Source organism: Phaenicophaeus curvirostris, chromosome 27, assembly GCF_032191515.1.
Source record: "Phaenicophaeus curvirostris isolate KB17595 chromosome 27, BPBGC_Pcur_1.0, whole genome shotgun sequence".
In the NCBI taxonomy this organism is placed as follows: Eukaryota; Metazoa; Chordata; class Aves; order Cuculiformes; family Cuculidae; genus Phaenicophaeus; species Phaenicophaeus curvirostris.
In genome coordinates this window covers 240,470-258,092 of record NC_091418.1, presented here as the reverse complement: position 1 = coordinate 258,092, position 17,623 = coordinate 240,470, and the positions used below count along the sequence as shown (strand labels likewise).

Below are 17,623 nucleotides of genomic sequence, written 5' to 3'. Positions count from 1 at the left end.
GTGGGGCAGAAGCAGAGGCCAGCCCTGCTCCCTGCAGCCAGCAGCAGCCGCTGCACTCCCAAGGGCCTGCAGACACTGGCTTACTCCAAAGGCAGCAGCTGGGCACGTGGAGGCCAGGGGCCGTAACCCCACCAGCTGCCCACGGTGCCCTCACCACAGGCTGGGCAGGAGCTGTCTCAGACCAAGGTCTGGCCATCAAGCAGCTCTGCCCACTGCGTGCCCATGCATCCGCACCTCAGGAGCTCTCCAGAGCGAAATAAAACCCAGCCAGGAGAGAGAAAAGGTTGGTCGGTTTCAATAAGAGGAACCATGCCTCAGAATCCTGGCTCCAGTCCCACCAGAGAAGCCAAAGCGGTGCAACAGCCGCATCTACTGCATCTCCTGAGCTCCCGGCTCCCACAGAGCACCAGTTGCTGCCATGTCCTTTTGCTCCAACAGCCTGCGCGGTTTAGTACAGGAACTACACCTCATTGAGAGGTAAACGGAGGGGCTCTGCCGTCTGGAAGCATGAAAGAGCCACTTCCACCTGAGGGCCAGGGGAAGAGGGGAGCCCGTTAGCACCACTAATGGAGTGGGAAAATCTGCAGTAAGCAAGAGGAATCGGCGCCATAGGGGCCACCAGCTGAACTAGAGAGGGAATTGGATGGAGCCTGCCCTCTCCTGCTGCTTGGGCTGGAGAAAGGGCAGCAAAGCATGAATCCCTGTTTGCACCATGGAACAGCTGCCCCATGGACTTCTTACCCCTTGGGAAATTCTGACATCCTAGGAATTGCTTTTACCAAATTCAATTTGGAAACACTGAACGTCTCATTTCCAGAAGGCAGCAAATCCCACCGTGTCCCAGCAGCCAGCTGTGGTGTGGCACATGGAACACAGCACTGACACTCTCCAGGGTGGCCAGGCTGCTTTTCTCTCAAGATTCTCTATTTGCACCCAAGGTTATATCCTTGCCTACAGGTCTCTGGTCCGGAACATGACCCCTGCTCATCAGGGGTGCTCAGTACCAAATCGTGGAAGGAATATGATTGCAAGGTAATCAGAAAGTCCCAGAGCCTCTCAGTGTCCAGAGTGACAATGGGCACCTTTTACTCGGCAATGCTGCGATCTGTTCCAGGCTGAGCAGCGTGAGAGGAGGGCCACAGCCAGGCAGGTGGGATGGGGACTTAGGGAACTCATGCTCCAAAGGTGGGGAGCCCTCCCAAGGCAGCAGCAGTAAGAATAGAACTGCAGTGGGATTCTGGTACTCCAGGCTCAGCAAATACCACACAGAGCAACGACAAGCCCTGTTGTGGTCACTTCAGAAGTGCGTACCACCACATACCTGGAGCTTCCCACACAGACTCCTGGGCTGGCTGCAACCCTGGTACACAGTACAGCAGCCGCTGAGCTCAGAGGGCTGCTCACCACAGTTCAGCGCTCTTGAGCAAAGAGGGAAGGCTATCAGACAAGTGTGCGCTGGCTGCTGAATCCACCCACACTCAAAGCATGGACAGCTCTTGAACTCAGCCCAGGGAAGGTCTTTGCCAGCTCCCTCCTCTTCTGTACCTGATACATTCACAGCAGCAGCACATGTATGGGAATCCAAAAGTGCGTTGTAAACCAAAATAGAATTAGCTAGAAAACCAATCTATTAAAAAAAAAAAAAGAGAGAGAGAGAAAAAAAAAAGGAGAGAAAACCCAGCAGCTCTGGTCTAGACCCCTAAATTGCCCAATACACAGCATCAGGCTTCAGATAAAGCAGCTGCCCAAGAAGGGCTGCTCTTCCAACAAGGCCCTTCCACACTGGGCATTAACTTTTCTGAAGCCATGCAGCCATTTCAGCTCATAATTACAAAGTCCTCTGCTTCTTCAGTCTCTACGTGGTCTCTAATGTCATTGTTTAACTTTGCTTTATGGACATTTATTGCTGCCTCTCGCATGAGGGCCAACGTGTTCTTATTGAATAAAGAGAAGATTTGCAGCGCACATTATTTCAGCTCTCCCCCATCCCCTCCTAGTCTCTGAAAAGCCCAGCCAAATTATCCCTGCTTATTTCTGGTTCCATTTCTAGTCCCTGCAGCCCACGGGACCACATGCTCTGCCCCCACCACAGGTCCCTCGCCTTGCCGTGGCTGCTCTCCTCCACAACCACCCGCAGCAGGCGCTCGGCATTGAAGGGGCTGCTGGAAATTCGAAGCTGCCATGCCATGAGCACCCACTTCCCACCATCCCATCCCTTCCTGGCTCCCAGTCCGTGTTACCTGCTGGGCAGCGCCACGGGGCCAGCAGGGCACACTCTGCCCGGCCACCCGGCACTGGAATGCATGTTTTCCTCCCTGCCGCCCCGGGAAACAGGCAGGCATGGGATAATAGAATATATTAGCCCTGAGCCCATTCAGCCCTGGGCTCTTTACGAACAATGGCTGCTAACTGAGCTGATTTTTGCCAAATGACTGGCTTTCGTGCATGAGCAGCAAAGTGGAGCCCCCAAATAGTCCCATGCAACAATCCGGGAACACTATTGCCCAGGGCCTATTGTTTTACTGCTGCGTTTGAGGGCATGGAGGAGTCATGGCCTTGCCTGCCCTGGCATTTCTTCCCCAGTTTCCCACCACTGCGCTGGCCCCGTCTCAGCCTCAACAGAGGCAGCAGTGATGGGGGAGCGGAGAGTGGCCTGGCCAAGGCATCCACTGTCTCTGCCTCATGCTGGGCAGCGTGAAACCACCCACAGCCGCTCCATGCCGGAGCTCGCTCTGCCCCTCGGTGACCATGCTGAGGAGGGGGCTAAAGCACCAGCAGAGGCAGCCCACCCGCTACGTCCCAGCATGGGGATCCCACCATGCCCCCCACAGTAGGACACCCCCCAGGGAATATTTGCTTTGGCTCGGACCCTGCCAGCCGCCGTGGTGGTCAGCCTGCCCGGGAGGATGTTAGCTTTGCCGTGCTTGTTTTCTGGTGTTCTAAGCAGAGAGCTCCAAGGTTCCAATAACAGTGATGGAGCCAGGAATGCTCCCTGACCCCGCTACACGGGAATCTGTGTGGGAAGGTTGCTACTCCACCGCCCCAGCTCTGCCACCCCAGTCCAGAGCCCAGCGCTGCCCCGGATGCTGGGGATGCTTAAACAGAGAGCCAGCCTGCAGCTTGGCCAGGATCAAGGCATGTAACTATTGCAGCCAATGCCTCCTGTTAGTGTGAAATTAGCACCATTAAATACTATAACTAAACACAATCAACAAAAGGTTTACTAGCTGAGATAACACATAAAGAACTACAACAGCTCACGCCTTCAGCACTGCTCAAACTCTGACCGTCTGCCCCTAGTCCCAGGAGAGAACTGATGGCAAATATTTACAGGGGCTTATAAATATTTATCCTGTAATAACTCGCTGCATTACAGCACATTCTTCTCTGTGAGGCTCAGCTTTGCCCTGGACCAGGTGCAGGCTGCTGAGAGGGTCTGCACCGTATATAAAGTTTGTCTGAATAACACAGAATGAGCGCTGGCGTTCAATAAAACCGGCAGCAGCTGAGCTGCTCGCGTGAAATGCCCTGCAAGTCATTTCTTACCCAACAAAAGAAAAATGTGGCTGGGGAGCACAGGTGTGCAGGCACCTCGGCGCGGGTGCAAACCCCTTCTGCGTTGCCAGAGGAACCTGTGGAAGCGCTGCACATCACCGAGGAGCTATAAATCACATGCCAGGATGATGTGATAGGGGAACTCGGTCCTGGAGCAGCCGCAGGTACTGAGCACACAGGGACCCTTGGCTGCTATGATGAGGACCTCAAAGGACAGGAGCTGAAGACCTGCCCAGCATGAGGAAACACCTCATGCTGCTCACTCTGTGGCAGTCCTTCAACCAAGGAACCAACCTACCACACCCTGAAATCACCAGAGACTGCCGAGATCTGCTCTGCAGGCAGCAGTTGGGCAGCTGCTCCCCACAGTGCTGCGCACGGAGCCTGCATCATCAGCAGGAACCACATCAGCCCATTACAGCTCTTCCTTTGGTCCTGCAGACCTGGCAGACCAAACCTCAAGGGAACCACAGGCTCCTTAACAGGCACTCATGTGCACATGCCAGGCCTGCCTGATCAGCACTGCGCAGCCGGCACCGTGGGGCATCCCCTGCCCAGCCCACAGGGACAACTGCCAGCCCTGCCACGCGCAGTGCGCTCTCTTCCTACGCTGCCCAGAGTAAACTCAACTTGCTTAGCAGCAAAGAGAGCCTGAACCAGTATTTAGCTGCATGGATGTTTCATTTGTTTGGAGGCCAGGTATTTATCTTCCCTGCAACAATTTTTTGAGCGATCCATGCACTTTTTTATCTTTCTCATGCTTGATGATTTGCAAGAGCACAAGCAGTCTGTCCTTTGGAAACCATACAACAATTTCCAAGCAACACAAGAGATGGAGTCCTGAACTACTTCCTAACAGGAATAAACAGCGTGGAAAGGCTCCATTGTGTACATTCTAGGTTGCTATTTTCTTAACCCTGTCTCATTAAGATGGATGGAGTTTCTGCTTATTAGTAATTTGGCAAGTTCTTCTTTGTGTACACTCTGCACTTCTCACTAATGATGCTTTGCTTCAGTGATTAACAAAAGAGGCTTCCAACATAGTCAGTGAAAACACAGACACGCACTCGGGGCACTGGGACGGAAACCCAATGTTCTGGGGATGCCGTTTGTGGAAGACAAGAAACTGCAGGGGAACCCACAGAAGGAAAAGCTGCCGGTCATAAAACCCTCCCTGACATTCAAATAATTTTGACCTCAGGACATTGGTTCTTTGATTTACATGCACAATTGCAGAGCTGACAGAGTCTGTAACAAAGTGATTCAGAGTCCTTGCACTGCTGCTCCTAAACCATGGCCGACAGAGATGAAGCTGGCACTGCTGCTGCCTGGATTTACAGTGGGCTATTAAAGTATGTTTACAAGCCTTTAGTACAGTGTACACATCTGGTAAATCATTGATTGAACAAATAGCTCCTGGTGTCATGCTCGCTCTGACAACTTTTTCCACTACCATGTTACTCAGCACAGAATCGTCTGCTCCAGATCCTGTTTTCTGCGACATCTGCCTGCATGCACGTGCCTGAGCAAGAGCCATGCGCATTGCCAGCTTTGTGTGTGCAGACTGGGCTGGCACGGCGATGTTGAGGACATGGGGCACCTACCTACAGACAAAACCCCTCCCAGGTCTCCGGCACCCCGCACTGATTTGTACTTTGCCTATGGTCAGGGAAAGTGGCATCGCCTGCACGGGACAGAGTCCCAGCTAGCGAGACAATGGGCAAGGAGTGAGAGAGGAGGCTGTTTCTCCTAGACATACATGTGAGAGAAGGCAATCAGGAGTGCCTTTGCCAGCCCATCATCTGCCTTCCCACATGCCAGCCAGATGCAGGAGTTTATGGGTGCCTCTACACAGGATGCACCCAGCTCCTTGGCACCAGCCTCAGGCTGCTCCGCGGGCACAGCTTGGTGAGGAAGAGGGACCTGAACAGCATCAAGAGAGTAATCCTGCAGCTGGAGACGCTACAGGCAAACCAAGACCTTGGAGCCTCACCACCAGGCAGGATAAAGGTCCTAGATGAAGACTGACCTAAGAGGGCAGATCTTCTCTGCAGCTGCTCATGAGCCGAGCAACACACACAAATGTCCCATCTGAGCCAGGCTGCACCAGCAGCACCGGCACCGTCCCCTTGCCGGCGGAAAACTGCCAGACCCACCCCGGCCCCAGGGGCTCCCACCGAGGAGCAAACGCCAGGGAGGGTGCTCTTCTGCATCAGCACAGGCACAGTGGAAGGAAAGTGGGATGGAGATGGGGAGCACGCCAAGAATACACTGAGAGGCATTATCCATCTCCCTGGGCACCACAATGGCATTGTGCGCAGCCCACGCATGGGACCCACGCTGGAGTTTTCCTTGCAGCAGGAGAAAAATGCTGTTTGGTGCTTTGCCAAGCATGCCAGCATGCGGGGCCAGGGAGTGGGAGGAGCCAGGAGCCCCCCGCCACGTTCCATTGTGCCTCTGTGAGAGCATCTGGCCAGCTGTGCAGTGATCTGTGGCCAAAGCCTCGCTCCTCTGGCTGCAGAGCTGGGCAGAGGCCAAAGGGTAAAGGGCAAAGCACGGGAGCAGAAACAAAGCTAGATCAGCTCATTCATGCAGACCTTTTCAGGAGCTTTTGGGTGGCTGGACAGACGGACATGGGAGCGCAGGACTCACTGTCCACGTGTGAATCGCCATTGGGACACAGAGGCTGCTGGAGCCCATGCACTCAGGAGGAATAGCATCCTGCACTCGCAGCAAGCTTTAAGCAGACCCAGGGAAATGCAGCCCGCAGAAGTATTTTGCCAGCTTCTGCCCTGCCTGGGTCTCTCCTGCAAGCAAAGGACCCGTTCCCCATCCTAGTCTGTGCTCCGCTCACAGGTGGGAGCACGAGAACACAGGAACACCAGGATCAGCCCCCTGCACCCACGCTCTCCTCCAACCCTGACAGCCCCAGCTTCCCCAGGCAAAGCCCCAGGACCTGCCCCACTTCCCACCGCCACCCTGCACAGAGATTCAGCTGCAACATCCACCAGAGCCGAAATCCTGCCACACCAAGGAAATTTGGAGCATCCCTGCAGTTATGGTCTTACTTAAGAGTTTTCCCAAATAAAAAGTCCATTAAACCCACCAGGAACATCCCTACTCATGCATCCTTTCTTTTAAGGGGTGGGGAAAAGTGGAGGCTTTACTGCAAGGTAGCTGCACCTTGGGGTGGAAAGAGAAGAGGCTGGGCATGCTCCCTCCAGCTCCACTGCACCCAGCTGGTGCTGGTGCCGTCTTCCAAGGGAGATTGGGAGCTGTTGCCTTGAGGATGATTTCCTAGGGCACAGTGGCCCCTGAATTTCAGCTTTTTAATGGGCTGGCAGGGCATCTGGGAGGGAGAAGAGGGAAGCAGACATTTCCTTGCCCCATAAATAATTATATGGAAAATTTTTAAGAGAGATTTAAAGAAGAACCTCTTCCTCCCCCTTCTCAACTGTACTGTGCACTTTAAACCACTTGTGGAAGGGAATTCAGGCAGGCAGCAGAGCCCAGAGCTCAGCACAGTGGAGATCCTACTTCTTCTCCCCTGCCCAAGAAACACATTCCCAAAATCCAAGTACATAAATTTTTTCAAGCCTAATTCATTTTGTAGATTGATGGAGAAAATCCATAACAAATATTTATGACTTTGCAATAAATAACCCTCACAGAAGTTCCAAAGAGTTCTGGCGAGTCTCAAGGTAACTTTCAGCGGGTTCCAGGGGTCAGGGCAGACCGGGATACAGCGTCTATAGTGCTCAAGCCCCAGCTCATCTGTTTTGAATTATTGGCATTACTCAGTGGAGCGGCGCTCTCAATGGAGTGGCTGTGCTGGGATTCCATGCCATATTTTATTTCTATGGTGGGAGAGAGGCTTCAATAATTATTAGTTGTACTCGGTTCCAGCCAGCAAGAAAACAGGCCCCAACGAGCAGGGGCTGGTGTTGCTGGTGGCTGCAGGCTGCAGTGAGAAGGTGTCCGTGGCTCCAGCAAGACCTGCTCAGAGTGGGACACGGGGCTGGACGTTGTGCGGTTTGCTGCCAATTCAAAACACAGACCTGCAGGGGGTCTAAGTGCTGCCTGAAAGGTGCCAGTGCAGCCCTGGGCCGGCACTGAGCAGCAGTGGGGAGCACCAGAGCAGAGCTGCCGGCACTGACAGAGCTAGCTCTCAGCTCCTGACTCAAGGGATGTTCACGGCACTGCAGCCACAGCCTTTGCTGAGTCCAGCGATGCCTATGCAGAGATGCTGCAAATTAAAATGCCAAAACCACTGCTGCAAAGAGAAGGGGCTGAGGCACAGCAATGAGACCACGCAGCCGAGGACCGCCTAGCCAGCTAGAGCCCTTTACACTTCACTTTCTGTTTTCCTGTGGGTTCCTCACTTTTTCACCCGTGCCAACCCCACAGCATACCCGTGCCAGCCTTCAGCGCAGCAGGAGGGACCCATTGCCAGAACTGCACCACCGCGGCCATGCATACTCGGGCAGCAGCAGCCACCTACCAAAGGGAGAGGCATCGGGCACCACCGGAGCCAGTGAGGGACAGCGGGCGCCGCGGGAGAGCTCGTCCTTGCACAGCACTGAGCTGCCACTCAACCCCAGCACCCGCTTCCCAGGAGCCAGGACCGGGGCGAGCAGGGAGCGAGCCCATCCCCACTCCATCTTCGTTAGTTCTTAATCATCACAACGGGAAGAGAACCCAGTAGCAGCGTCATGCTGCTCCCCCGGGTGCGGGCTCCTTTCAGGGCTTTCAGAAAACAGGGTCAGACGTGTCTTCTGACCTGTGCCCTGTCGCTTCCCTCCTCGCCATAATTATCTAATACAGCGCTCTCCCTGCCAGGGACAATGAAACAATTTGTCACTTCAATTGTCTGTCAGTCAACACCGGGGCCTTTTCAACAGGCCAACACATGTTTTTTGAGAGCTTGTCAGCAAGGGCTGTCTGGCCAGGCACATAACCATGGAAAATGGAACCTTTGTTAATTCTGGTTCTTAGAAAAGTAAATCCATTCACTTGCTTTCTTCAGGCCTTCAGTTTGGAATTTGCACAAGAAGCTGAATTGCCCCTGATCCCTAAATGATTGGTCAGAGGATTTGCATGAGGAAGCAGAAATTAATTATTCTTTTCTTTTCTTTTTATTTTTTGTAATTGTGTGTTTAGAAATGAGATTACATTCTACAGCAGCACGAGGGGCTGGGGGGGAGAATTGCTTTGCATTTGTTTAGCTCCTTAGAGTTAAGATCACCTAATCGTTCCAAGCATTTCCTAAGATTCCCTCTCTCTTTTTCTGCTTTAATGACCAAACAAAGATTGTGCTACATCCCCAGGAACTTTTCTGGCAGCTGAGCTCAGCAGTAGGAGCCAGGGGCTTATCCCTCTGCTGAAATAGTCTTCATGCTCGCATGGCACAAAATGCATCCCAGAGCTGATGGGCTTGGGAGGCACAGTGGCTCCTCGCATCAGAGAAGGACAAACTGGGTTCCACCAACCCAGGAAGAAGATGCTGGTCACTTAAGTCGTGTGGCCCAGCAGCAACAGACAGCGTGTGCGGGTGGCCCTGGCTCGGGGAAGGGCATGGGGGTATCTCTGAGGGTTCATCTGGGCCAGGACTGATGCTGCCGGGATGCAGACCCAACGCAGGCCTGCACCTGACTCTGCGGTCAAGCTTCATTTTTGGGCAGCCACAGAGTATTTTATTTGAAAGCACCATAGAAACACAGTGGTCCCTACTCAATTACAAATATCCTGAGCGGAAGCCTCTCCAGATCTGGCTTTCCAAAACACCACTATCCCAACCTAACTCAAACCATACAGGGAGCCCTGACTTAGAATCTTTCAAGTCTATAAAATGAAACAAATCAGCTTTGCAAGCATATCTCCCAGTCCAAGCTGTGACTGTGAATTCGATTTGTCCTCTTGGATCTACATTGAATGAGATGCCCTGAAAGCCTCTTTGTTTCAGAGTCCTCCTATTCCACGAGACCCCGCTCACTGCATTTGGTCACGTCAGGCTGGAAAACTCCAGGCTCATTAACAGTGAGGACTTGGTGACCCTCTGGCACCTTGGCTTCACCCACAGGTCTCGGCAGGAGTGGAGCAGGCAGGACATTTGCTGCGAGAAGCCCAGGCGTCAGAGTGGCTGCAGAAGGTGCCCGGGTGGCTGAGGAGACAGCACTCAAAGGTCAGCTGGGCTTTCAGAGTCCCAGCTTATGGACGCTGGGAAACACGTCAGAAATCCAGGCTGTGGTGACGCGAGGAGAAAAGCAGCTTCTGGCAGCAGTGACGTTTGGTGTCTCCAGGAGGCAGGATCCACAGCCTCCAGATAGCAGCTGGTTTGACTTACAAATAACAAATTCAATCCTGTTCTTTGTGCTTGTTTTCCCTTTGTAAACATGGAGCAAGGTACCCACCAGCACAGGTTCAAGTGACCTTTCCTAGGCAGCCCCGGGCAGGAGCCTCGCTGCCCACGTGGCTGGCCCTGCTGGAAACCTCCAGGTGCAGGGCCAGGGGCTCTGGCCAGCAGGGCTGGGGATGCCCCACACCTCCCGGGACATGCAGAGGGGCTCCACGGCTTTGCTTTGCTGACCTCTGGGCACTCTGCCTCTGCCAGCTCCCTGACCTCTCCCCAGCGCACAGAATAAGCTGCCGCCCTGTGTCAGTGGCTTTGAAGTAATCACCATGGCACTGAGGGCTGAAACCCACCACCACAAGCCAGAGGCGCAGGCAGGCAGGCAGGCTTTCCAGAACCCTGGCTTTATGCATTGCATTCCTTGGAGGTGTACAAGCTACTATGACTTAAGTGTCCCAGTTTGCAAATGTGCTGCTGCATGATCATCCCAGGCGTCCCAGCAGAAAGGGCCAGGTTCGGTGCATGCGCAAGACAGACTTTCCCTTCCTCTGTTTGCTGCCATGGTGCAGGCAAGGATGGGTTCCCGAGGGTGCAGCCCTGGAAAGCACCACAGTTCTGTTGGGAGGGGCGGCACCGAGTGGGTCAGCTGTCTGTGCGCAGCTTGGAGACACAGCCGGGCTCTCCCTTTTCAATGGAGTAATTTACCACCTCCCTTTATGATTTCAAGCACGCTTACTGTATAATTTTAACAGGCTTATTCCATTTCACCATCTTTGAACAGGAATAAGCTTGTTAAAATTATGAGCCACTTATGCAAAATGCTGCGACACAATACAGGATCTTTCAGAACGGGCAGATGACAGGACAGCATCTCCACGCTCAGCCTTCCCGTCCACATGGCAAACCTGGAGATTCCCAGAGATCACAGTGTTCACCATCTCCTCCATTCCAAAAGCAGGACAATCGATGACTTTACATGAACATCCATTAAATTCCATTTATCTCCTTTCTTGATTCAGGCTTTCTGTTAAGCCAGGGAAGACGTGTTCTCACTTTCTCCAGAAGCGCACCATGCAGGATAAGAGATCCGTTCTTTCACTTGCTGGGAGAAACTCAGTCCATTCAAGAGTTGCCGTCAGCTCCTAAATTGTATTTTTAGTGCCTGATCCCAATACACTCGTGTCTGCAGAAGCCGAGCCTGTAGCCCCCAACAGAATGCAAAAGGTTTTGGTGCAGAGAAGGAACATGTTTATTCTTCCCTGCCCCGGTGTTAAACATTTCCAGAGGCGACCAGATATGGGACTGAGGAAGCAGTTCATTTAGTTAATCATAATAATTCCAGAGACATCTTCCACGTAGTGGCAATTATATTGCACTGTGAGGGCTTCAGAGCTTACCATGAAGGCAGCATCATCTCAGACAGCCTGAAAATGTATTTTTTTATGTTTTTATAAACTCTAGTAAAATTGTAATTGGATAAAACCTCACAGTCAAAAGCACATTCTTCAAGAATATTTTATATGCACATAAAACATCTGAGAAAATGTTAACATTATGATCCTAACTGTTTGCACATTGGAACCAGCTAAAGGTCAGGAAAAGCAGCCTGTCTGGTACCATGTTCGAAACAGAATATTTCGGAGTGTATTTCCCTCATAGCCTGGGTTCATGCGGTACAAACCCAGCTCCGACTGTGGGCGTGTGGCAACGCACAGGCCAAGGCAGTGACCGCAGCATTCAGACGAGGAATGAGCCCTGATTGTTTTCACCACCTGTACCACCAGGGTCCCAAAGGAGGGATAACACTGATGGTATCCCGGGGTGCTACAGCTTGCGCTGTGTGGTGCTTGCTGGAATATGCAACGCTGCAGCCAGCCTGCAGCTCATTCCCCACAGGGGAAGGAGCAAAGTCCTGCTGCAAGCACAGCACCCTGCCAACAGAGCTGTGCAGCTGCGGGAGCAGAGCTGGCAGCCACCCAGCTGGGTTTGCAGAGCAGAGGAACCTGGCATGAGACGACCCAGTCCTGCGGCTGGCAGCAAGCAGAGCAGGAGGGACCAGGGCTGGAGCAAGGCTCACACACTGAGGAGGCAAGCAAGGGACACCCTGGCCAGGGGAGAAGGGCAAGCTCAGGCCCGGTGGCATTTCCGACTGGTGGCTGGTGCAGCTGGAGGCTCTTGGAGCAGGAGAAGCCAGGCAGCACTGTGAGCCAGTCTGCGAAGGGATGGGGCACCCTGGGCTCAGGAGCCGGGGGTAGCCCCAGCTCTGCCCCACTGCACCAGCATTTCCCATGGCCAGTGCGGAGGTTGTTTGCTCAAGCAAACCCATTAGGTGTTTATTAGTCTTCATTATGGAGTGCTAGAGGGTTAATTAGTTCAGCCTGTTCCTGTGAGATGAGAGGGGGGCAGGAAGGTGAGGCAACAGCAGCAGCTGCCCATACCCAGGTCCCAGGGCAGCCCACCACCACGATACCCACATCCTAGGGCAGCCCATCACCTCCCCTGACTTCTTTCTCCTATATTTTCCCGCACTCTTTTTCTCCACAAAGCAAATTCTGAGACTCATTATCACAGCTGCAAACTGCTAAACAGGAGAAAGAGCACCTGGGCAGGAAGACGCTACAGAGCTGAGGTAGGGATTGGGAGGCAGCCTGGTCCCGTCACTATCTCCCACTGGGGTGTTTTGGAAGCAGAAGCGAGTATCTGTGCCCAGGCTGCAGCCTGGCTCTGCCTGCTGAAAGCCTTGTGGGGCCCAGCTGGCCATGGCCATGGTCAGCAACTTTTGAGAATGGCGAGTGCCTCTCCTGGAGATGGTGCGTGAGCAACCAGGGCATCCTTCATAGGTGCCCCTTCCCTGGCTTGCAGCAGAGCCCAGCCTCTGCCAGCCCTGGCTCAGACTGGGAGACCTTTCAGGGAGCCAGTCAGCACGAATGTGTCCCAAGAGCATGTCCGGGGACAGTGACAACATTGTTCATCATATGATATCGTTGCAAAACCACCGCTTTTGTCTGGAGCCTGACACGGCGGCTGCTTATGATATTCTGTAAAAATGAAAATAAATAAATCGTTCTTGTGTTTATTTCCTCCTAGTTGAATTGTGGTGTGGTTGGCAGGGGACAACAAATGATTCATCAATCTCAGCACCAGATGGGATGTGAGGATGTTGAACCCTTGCAGATCAGAGCCCACACAGGGCTCCCTCACCAGCCCAGCACTCGCAGACTCTCGCAAGGGATGATGGAGGACCTTTGCTGGCCACCAGCAAGCTGTTTCGACAGTTAATCTCCCTTCCACAAAAGCCTGAGTTCGTGTAGTGCCTGCCCCCAGCTGACCCCAGTATAGATGCATTTTTGGCTGGTTTTATCAGAACCTGCTCCTTCTCTAAGTACACATGGGCGATGGGAGAGGGGTAACGGCAGCCTTGCATATCCAGATCACCCATGCTGTCCTTGTGCCAGCCCTCTGCTAGGCGTAACAGAATCCATCCCTCCTCCCCAGGGAAGGCTAAAATCAACTCACAAGGGTGGAGAGACCTCCAAACCCAGAATGGCCTTGCCAGAAAGACAAGCCAGGAATTTTCTTCCTTGCTTACAGTAGAAGAACTGCATCACCAGCTGCGCCCTGCATCTCTTGGAGGCAGACAGTCCTGGTCACCAGTGATGCAGCAGGTCTGGAAATCACGTCCCTGACCCTGGAACCACACAGCCTGGGAGTGCTGCCACACCGACCAGGGTCCCCCGACCACTCAGTGGCACCCCAAGCCGAGAATTATGGATTAATGTTTCTTGCTGCTCCACTGGCACTGAATTACTCTTGACCATCAAAAGTCCTCTGGCAGAGGAAGGACAATGCTGTACCAGGCTCTGGGGTGACGTGAATCAAGCAGACCAGCTCTGCCAGCGTTCAAAGGAATTGCAAATGCTACAAACGTACAGTCCACGGAAGTTCCCCAGGCTGAGCTCCCAGGCTGAGGCTCTGGTCATAGGCTCAACCTATGACCAGAGAGGGATGGAGATATCCACCCCTGCTGGATGCATCCCCTCCCCGTGGCATTCCCAGCCTCCCAGGTGAATTAGCACAGTTTCAACTTCAAGAGCAAAAAGACAAAGGTTAAATGCAAACAGAAAATGGTAACTCTGAAATGGTGTTGTGCTGCTTCCTTTCCACACACTCCAAAGCCGGCCCAGTCTGCCACCCCTCGGGACATTCTCAGTGCAGCCCAGCAGCCGCTCTTCGGTTTATTTGCCCACAAACTCCACAGACTGACTCCGGGTGTGAGAGCAGCCCCTCTGAACACTGATTTCCCTATCCAGTGTGACAGAAGGAGCACACATTATCAGCTTTTTAGCAGAAGAAAATGAAAAACTAGCAGAAGAGACCAATGCAGGAATCCCTGCTGGACTGAGCCCTGGCAGTCAGGTACAGATAACACTGGCTATGGTCTCATTTAATTATTTCTCCATCACCTAATGGTGAAAAAAACAGTCATTTACACTTAAAAGCCACTCTTTGTGATCTCCAGGAGGGTGACATCCCCTGTGGAGCTGCACCTTCCCCAAAGGAATCACAGCCACAGCCCCACGAGGGCTTTGAAGAGGGATTCCCCAGAGGGTGGGCACTGGGCATTAGCATTTTCCAATTACTGTGTGGCTAAGTCCCTTTCAGTAGGAACTCTGCCATGAAATCCAACTGCCTCCATCCTGTACCCAGAGAGCTGACAGCAGGAAGGCAGATGGGTAGCAATGGGCCGTTGGAGCACCCCAAGGAGGTCTTGGAGTGCCAGCACCTCCTGGAAAAACACCCACTACAGCTATGATGCACCCGACATGCAAGTGCTCAGGCATCCTCCTCTCCTGACTCTTCAGTACAAAGTTTAAAAACAGCACCTGCAGGTTGGGGAGCTGGAAGGAAGTGGAGTTCCCAAGGGGACGTCCGCGGAAAGAGAAAACTGTCTGCTCTCCTCCCCAGACCCGTGCACCACAAATAGAGCTCCAAGCATGTGGACACAGCGTGGTCACCTCCTCCTTCTCCCTGCTCTCCTGGCCAGGCCGTTTGGAGGTTTATCCTCCAAGGGGATGAGGACGATGCCTCCTCAGGAATGTAAGAATGTAAGAGCACATACTCACCAAGTGATGCCAACGCTTTCTCCCACTGCTGTGCTGGATGTCCAAATGATGAACACAAGCTGAGGTGCCAAGATGTGGCAGGCAAACGCTGAACTCTTGTAATCCAAGATTTACCGGTACTACGTGCATCCAAATTTGTGAGCATTTTGCATTATTTCTGTGGGAAAACAAAGTGGGTTTTGGCAGGTAGCAAACCCAGGAAGGTGTCCAAGGAAGCTGTCCGTTCCCTGCACATCAGGGGTTGCTGCAGTCACCATTCAGGGGTGCCACCAGGGGACAAAATCCATTGGTGTTGACAGGAAATAAAGTCAGTCCTGGTCAGTCCAAGCCTGATGCCCAGGATCTCCGCAGCCTCCATTCCCAGAGACACCCATTTTCTGTTGTTTCCCCACGTCATCCAAATGCCTCCGACCTGTCAGTCAGGCTCTGCCAATGCTCCATGCTCTTTTTTTCTCATCAGCTGCCACCTGCGAAGACCATGTACTGCAACAACCTGTGCCGTGGTGCCCGCCTTTCCCTGCCTTCACCAAACCAGTGCGGGCTGGGAACTCCAGTCCCTGTCCCTGGGATGATTTACAGTGGCTGCAGCCTGAGACAAAGCCACAGACAGGAGTCTGGACTAGGTCAAACTTTTCCCAACAGGTGTAGAGCTGAGAGGCCATTGTCACTGAGGCTAAATATCATCAAATGATTTTCCTCTTGCAGCAACGCAGACGACTGTGGCGCTGAGCCAGGAAAGGCCATCTTACAACATCAGGGAAAAGACCATTCAGCTGGTCTGGGGTGGAAAAGGCATCAGCATCTCCTCAGGCTGTCCGAGCACCAGCGGCAGTACCAAACATGGAATAGCCCCTCGAGAAAAGGCTTGAGGCACACAGAGGAAACAAGTGGCAGATAGCAGGGGACAGAAGAGCCCTGAACATTCTGCTGTTATTCTTCCAGTGCCTGCCACTGAGCCTGTGGTGGTGCCTGCACCCGAGGGCTCCCAAGCCCTTTGCTGTGCACAAAGCTGTCCAGTTCCAAAAGCGGTTGGCTTATTACCTTCATAAAACAAGTACAACATTGATCCAGTGGGCTCACTGTCTCGCTCATAGCCATAAAAACACACAGAAGTATGTTCAGTAGTGGGAAAAAGCTGGATCCTACAGTTAGACACTGTGGCTGCTTCTAAACAGGGCTGGCAAGTGGAATGCCACGCAGCTGCACCGCACAGGGCCAGGTTACCCAGCCAGGAGCATCTGCATCCCCAAAAGCATGGATTGGAGACTACATTTTACTGCCAACATCTGGAATTTCAAATGCTCTTGCAATAGACAGCATCTGGATTGAATTCTCCTTCTATTTTTTACAGGGTCTTCTTATTTAATAAATAATAATGGTTTATTACTGCACTGTAAAATTTCATAAGCCTTTTCTCAGCAAGAATGAAAAGTTCAGAAAAAAAACATAAAGTGCTTTCAACAGGATGACACCAAGGGCTCGTGAAGATGAAGCATGTCCTTAAGAGAGGTGGGTCAGCGCATCTTTGCATTCGTGGCGCTTGGTTCCGTGTACATTTGCAGATGTGCAAACAAACACCCCAACAATTGCTAACAAAAATCTTGGCTCACATCAGTTCAGAAGGGTAGGACCCACTCCATGCCTGCTCCACTGCAGGACCTGCACAGGCTGGGCTGCCTCTAAATGCACCCCTCACACGTGCGCTCATGAGCAGGACCTGAAGCACTGGGCAGGCACAACCCATCCCACTCCCGGCACAGGCGCATCTCGCTCTTGCTCTGCAGTCATGAGAAGGAGCAGGCAGGATTCATGCTCCAGGGCCGAGAATTCTGTCATCCTTCCACAAAAGAGGCTTAAGGAGAAGTAATCCATACAAACTGCAGCAGGGGTTTGAAGGGCGTGGAGGGCAAGCCTGCAAGTCATGGACTGCGCAAGGGTGAACCTGCGACCCACAGGCTTCAATCCATGAGCCCAGCTGCGCTCCAGAGCCACCTCCCTCCCAGCCTTGGGGCCTGGGCTCATGGGAGGAGGGTCAAGCCCTCCCATCTGCTCCGACTCTGACACAGTAGGGAGGGAGTGTGGCCCGAGCCAGGGTGTCTGCACTTGAGTTCATTGTTCCTCAGGGAGCCTGGGAACTCTTCTCCTGAGTATCACCCTAAGCAAGCTGAGAAGAAGCAGCTGCTGTAAGCAAAGAAGGAACCTGAACATCCCAAATGCTTTGCTTCCCTTTACTTTCTGATCACCAAGTGATGGTTTCCAATTAACATGCCACTGATTAGCTAACTTCTGAACCTTGGAACGGCATCTTGCCATCAACCTCCAATTTCACAACATCCAGATGACCCAAAGACTCCCAGGAATGCTGAGGGCAGGCAATCAGCTCCCCTCGCACAGGTCACAGAGCCAGGAATAGGGATCGCGCAGGCAGGATCCAGCCTGGACACGTCTCCTCATGCGACATGCCTGGGGCTCTGTGGTGGGAGCCCCACAACCCTGCTCCGACAGCACCTGTGGTGGGGATTGCGCCGAGGGTCCCTCAGCAAGGCCCCACCGAGCACCGCGCCTTGCTAATTTATGCCTGTAATTAGCATCCACG

The 17,623-nt window shown here is 53.0% G+C and overlaps 1 protein-coding gene across 1 annotated transcript in view; it reads left to right on the top strand.

The window, feature by feature from the left end:
- Positions 1–17,623, top strand: part of IKBKB (inhibitor of nuclear factor kappa B kinase subunit beta) — a 229,314-nt gene that overhangs the window by 32,153 nt on the left and 179,538 nt on the right. The gene's annotated exons all lie outside the window — the stretch shown is intronic.